The sequence below is a fragment of the Sorex fumeus genome, unplaced genomic scaffold (assembly GCF_029834395.1).
Source record: "Sorex fumeus unplaced genomic scaffold, SorFum_2.1 ptg000184l, whole genome shotgun sequence".
Lineage (NCBI taxonomy): Eukaryota > Metazoa > Chordata > Mammalia > Eulipotyphla > Soricidae > Sorex > Sorex fumeus.
The window spans coordinates 56,690-62,048 of NW_026606241.1; the positions used below are offsets into that span (position 1 = coordinate 56,690).

General features: G+C 50.3%; 1 non-coding gene and 1 pseudogene across 1 annotated transcript; both read right to left on the minus strand.

Moving 5' to 3' along the window:
• Nucleotides 1-393: 393 nt before the first annotated feature.
• On the minus strand, nt 394-512 carry LOC130017274 (5S ribosomal RNA). Its single transcript, XR_008791372.1, has one exon. It is a non-coding gene; the product is annotated as a 5S ribosomal RNA (ribosomal RNA).
• Nucleotides 513-4,848: 4,336 nt separating this feature from the next.
• LOC130017276 (uncharacterized) lies at nt 4,849-4,943 on the minus strand (annotated as a pseudogene).
• Between the last annotated feature and the right edge of the window lie 416 nt (nt 4,944-5,359).

Sequence of the window (5,359 nt, forward strand, 5' to 3'; positions counted from 1 at the left end):
AATACAGACACAGGAATTTTTGCGTACACAAATGTCTTCCCAGTCATCAACAGTCCCTGAGTCCCCTTCTGGGCTACCCCTGATCCCTTTCTGAGCCATGTGATTCACTTAGTTTCTAGCTCTCTTCTATCATTGTGAAAATAAACAGTTGAAGCTACTCAAGACCTGGATTTCAGTGTGATAAAAATGAACTTGGGGACTCAGAGAGATGGTCTGGGTGGCTGTTCGCAAAGTATCTTTGTGAATTTTAGTTCCTTTGTCAAAACAAAGACTTCTGATCGACATGCTATCTGTCCAGTCCGTCACTCTCCATCTATCCCAGACCTGGCAAACATCAGATGTTCTGATCACTTGATCCTATTCCAGAAACGGGGAAAAATAAACCTTTCTGACCAGGCACAGCACCCGGTATTCCCAGGCGGTCTCCCATCCAAGTACTAACCAGGCCCGACCCTGCTTAGCTTATGAGATCAGACGAGATCGGGCGCGTTCAGGGTGGTATGGCCGTAGCTGGAGCGATAGCACAGCGGGTAGGGGTTCGCCTTACAAGCGGCCATATTGGAGACGTCACTGGGCCCGCTCGAGCAAATCGACGATCAACGGGAGGGCCTGACCAGGCAAGTACCTGCTCAGGAATATTTGAAGCCTGGCCCTTTAAGGCTCTGGTCGCACTGATGATGACGTCACAGAATCGGGATCCTCTTTCTTGCCGCCTTAGAACTCTTGGAAGTCGGGTGGGAAGTGCTGGCGGGCTGGTTTCCGTGCGGAAGGTGAGGAGCGGGTGAGGGGGCACCCAGGGCGGGGGTCCGGGAAGGTCGGTTTCCCGCCGGTCGCCAGAGTGGTCGCTCTGAGCGCCTGAACATTCACGATCTCCGCCTTGTGGGCAGCGGGGTCGATCCGTGGCGGTGGCCCGGGGTGGCGGCCCCTCATCCGGGACACACCAAGAGCTGCTGCGGAAAGCTTTATCTTGCTTTTAAATAGATTTTGAGGGCAACAAGGTCGTTGTTACTAAGGAGAATTTATTTAGAAAGATGCATAAGGGGGGGATCCGGCCGACTGGGTTCGATACCGGCATCCCGCACCAGCCTGGAGTGAACCCAGAGCCGGGGGCCAGTGATGGGGTGGGTTGGGGGAGGGGCAGTGCATATGTATGTGCTTGGGGCTCAGAAGCATAAGCAGCGCCTTGGATTTTCACTTGTTCCTTGTGCATTCTGTGGGTTTTGGGAGCACAGGGAGGTGGGAGCTTCTCTTTACTTTTTCTTTTTTTTAAATTTTGCTTTTTGGGTCACACCCAGCAATGCACGTTGGTTCCTCATGGCTCTCCGTTCAGCAAGCACTCCTAGTGGTGCCAGGAACCATGAGGGATGTCCAGAATTCAACCCAGGTTGGCTGCCTTCAAAACAAATGCTCATTTGTCTATGCTATCACTCACCCCCCAAGATGTAGAGCTTTAATACATCTCAGTGTTGAGGGGTGGGTCCAGAGGGGTGCATCAGGTTGTGCCATGTCGTAGTGGGTCTTGCAGCCAAATGTGCAATCTCAGCAGCAAGTAGCTCAGAGACTTCTAGAGTGTGCCCTAAACCTTCTAGTAATGCAATTTCGGATCAGTCTTGGTCACACCCTTTTATTCATTTAAATGAATTAATTATTTAATCTGGAGGTGTAAAACTGCAAGACTCAGTTACTTCTCCTCCATCTGCACTCAAGGATCATTCCTGACTGGGCTCAGGGAACCATATAGGATGCCAGGATTCAAACTTGGTTTGGCTGATTGGAAGACAGGCACCTCACCTGCTATACAATCTCTCCAATTCCTTTATAATCTTTTTATTGTAGTTTTTTGGGCCACAGCATAACTCAGGGCTCAGGGGTTACTCTTGTTTCTGTGCTCAGGCATCATTTTTAAAAGTGCTGGGGTGGGTGAGCATAGGTACTGTTACGGCTTAGCTGCTTGAAAGAAAAAGTACCCTATCAACTTACTATCTGTTTTAACCCTATATGATTATATTTCCTCAGAAAAAAGAATTTCTTCCTCACCTGTCAAGATTCCAAGCATCCATCACCGTCCATCTCTCCCAGACCAGAGTTGTACCCTGCTGTTGTTGTGAGTACTTGCAGAAAGGGGTTTTCCGGGGAACAGCGGCAATAGGTTTTAAATGTCTTACTCTTAGGGGCTGGTCAGTAGTATAGTCAGGAGGGCATTTGTCTTTCTTGCAGTGACCAGGGTTATTCCTGACACAACGTAGGGTCCACTGAGCATCAGTACGTATGAGCGCAACCCTCCCACTCCAGAATTTGTTTTGACACACAAGCATTCTTTGAACTTCTTTTTGGGTGTTGGGGTATTTCTTCTGTCTTCCCCCCCACCCCCCGTTTGCTACAAACTTGGAGATAGTCAAAGACTTTCCCCCTCAGTGTCCGTGTGTCTGGGTTGCAGGGGGAGCCATGCCATGTCCCCCAAAAGTAAAGCAAGTGCTAAGCCCTCTGAGCTCCTCTCTCTGGGTCTATCTCACTGTATGGGGAGCAGATGAGATGAGATTTGGAACCACGCCTGACAGTGCTTGACGTCTGTGCCCTCCTCAGGGGACCAGTGGGTAAGGGGTACCAGGGAAGGCCCTCTGGCTTTCATTTGGCCAGTATCTGCTTCAGTCTGGCGTATTCTCTCCTACTCCTTAATTGGAAGTTCTTAGATATGAACATTCTTGAGTCCTTTGAACAAGAGGCTGTTAGGAGAAAAGGAAGGACTTGGAGGCTCTGAGCAAAATTATGGACTTTTAACTTTCATTTAGGATAATGCATTTTTTTCCTCCGCTTTTTGGGTCACAATGGCAATGCTCAGGGCTTATTCTTGACTCTGCACTCAGCCTCTGTGCTCAGGAATCACTCCTGGCAGTGCTCGGGGAACCAAATGGGATGCCAGGGACCAAACCCAGGTCAGCTGTGTGCAAGTCAAACGCCCTGCCCACTGTACTGTCACTATGGCCCCAAGTGTAATTTTTTATCCCCTTTTCTTTTATAAAAGCATGTACCCATAGGAGTACATGCACGTGGTCAACTCGGGTTCAATTCCCAGCATCCCATATGGTCCCCTAAGCACCGCCAGGAGTAACTCCTGACTGCATGAACCAGGAGTAATCCCTGGGCATTGCCAGTTGTGACCCAAAAATAAAAAAGGTATAGAACAGCACTTCTCACTTCACTAATATTACAGGGGGAAAAAAGCCTGAACCTTTTTGTTTTGGGAAGTAGTAAAAATCCCAATAATCTAGTAGTCATATGATACTATAAATCATTTAGGTTGTTGAAAAGGCTAAGTAACGGCTTTTTACCAGGAAAGTTTGCTAATTGTAAGTTCAGTATATACCTCCATTCTAGAATGGGTCCTTATACTCTTTCAGTAACATTTTTGATTTTGGAAGCACACCTGACACTTCTGGTGGTGCTCAGGCAACCATTTGGGGTGCCAGGGATGGAACTCAAGTTGACCAAGTTCAGTGCAAGTGCTAACCCACTGTACTTGTCACTCCTGGTCCATACTCTGGGTTTGAAAATATATTTCTGAAGCCTCCCCATCGAACGTTCCTTGCCAGTGACTTTCCATTGCTCCTGTGTTGTCAGACGTAGAGCATTAACGCGTAAATTGCTCTCAGATGTCCTTAGCAGCCTTTCTTCCTGTTCTCGTATCTGTCCAGCTCTCAGGTGGCTGATCTATGTCTGGTTTGTTCCAGTTCCTCTCCAGCGCTGGCTTCCCAGTCACTGCTTCAACCCCATCTTGATTTGTTACTTGCCTAAGAAACTCACTGTCCTGTGCCCCACCCACTCCCTACTTGCCTGTTTTACCTGGATCAACCCTGTTGCACTTTTCCTGATGGCCTTGTGTATGAGAGCATTGTCTCCACACTGGACTGACCAGTAAAGCATCAGGGGACTTCTTCTTACCAGAGCTCCCACTCTGACCAGCTACTCCAGCAGGTGCCTCTCCACCCCTTTATGAGAATCCATCCGCACCCGCCACGGATTCACCTAAGGTAAAGGTAAAGGCCCTCCCGTTGATCGTCGATTTGCTCGAGCGGGCCCAGTAACGTCTCCATTGGAGAATTTGTTTTTACTGTGTCTGGCATATCCAATACTCTCGGTAGCTTGCCGGGCTCTCTGAGAGGGGCGGAGGAATCGAACTCGGGTCGGCCATGTTGGCCGCTTGTAATGCGAACGCCCTACCCGCTGTGCTATCGCTTCAGCTCACCTGGGTGGGGAAAAAGGTTTTCTACTCAAGTCGAGTCTGGCACTTTAAGGCTGCTTGCAGCACTGGAAATGACATCACAGCGGGGCCTTCCTGGTGCTTATCTTCCTGGAAACTGGGTCAGATAGTCCTTGTTCACGTGAGTAAAGGACAAAGTGGGGCCCCAGTGAGGAAGCGGGACTCTGAAGGCCGATTTTGTCTTGCTGCAGGATGGGGGTGACCTCCGGGGAGCAGCCGTGCCTCCCCAAGTCCACACTGTGAGCCTGCGGGACCGCACCAGCTCTAGGGGCCTCTTGCGCTTGTTTTTCTTGTGTTCCCCGATATCCAGGCGGTTCCTGAGGTATGTTGGAGTCTTTTGGGGGGCGCGGAGAATTGGGAGGTTCATCGGGGGCTGTAATGGGATGCCTGGGGTCGCGGGTGTTAGTGCGTGATCCAGGGGGACCGCTGTGGCCACAGTCACCTTCAGCTCCGCGTTGGAGCAACCGCGGGTTGTCGCAGGGCTGAGCGTGGGGACTGCGGGCCTTGGTGTGCAGGACCTGCTGAGGACTGGGTCTTGTGCGTCTGAACCCTCCGAGCTGACCCATGTTGGGTCCTTGCCCCAGTTTCGCTGCTGCAGTATCTCCAGATTCACTTTGAGGGGCACAGCTGCAGCCCCCCCAAAGGCTTGAGACCCTGTTGCTGTCCAGCTTTTTCATCGGCTGGAGTCGTTGGTCAGGCCAGGATGGTGGATCTGCAGGTGGCCGGGGTTTGCCAATGATAATTTCCTTTTGGGGCTACTTTTGGCGTGTGGAATGGGGGTTCTGCATTCCTGGAGATACCCTGAGGGCTTTCTCTGGCTCTAGCCTCAGATATTATTCCTGGTAGTGCTCTGGGGCCCGTGAGGATGCAGAGGATTGATTCGTGCCAGCAACGGAAGCATCCTAACAGGTTTACTGTATGTTGGAATAGGAATATCTGCCTCTTTACATCAAGTTGCAAAGTCCTTCCCAGATCCCTGGCTATCAAGGTGAGTACTGCGGGTAAAGGGTGTGTGTGTTCGTTTGTTTGTGTACTGCTGGTAAAAGTCTATGTCTGTACAAAGTTTTTGTTTATTTTTTTGGTTTTTGGGTCTCATCCAGC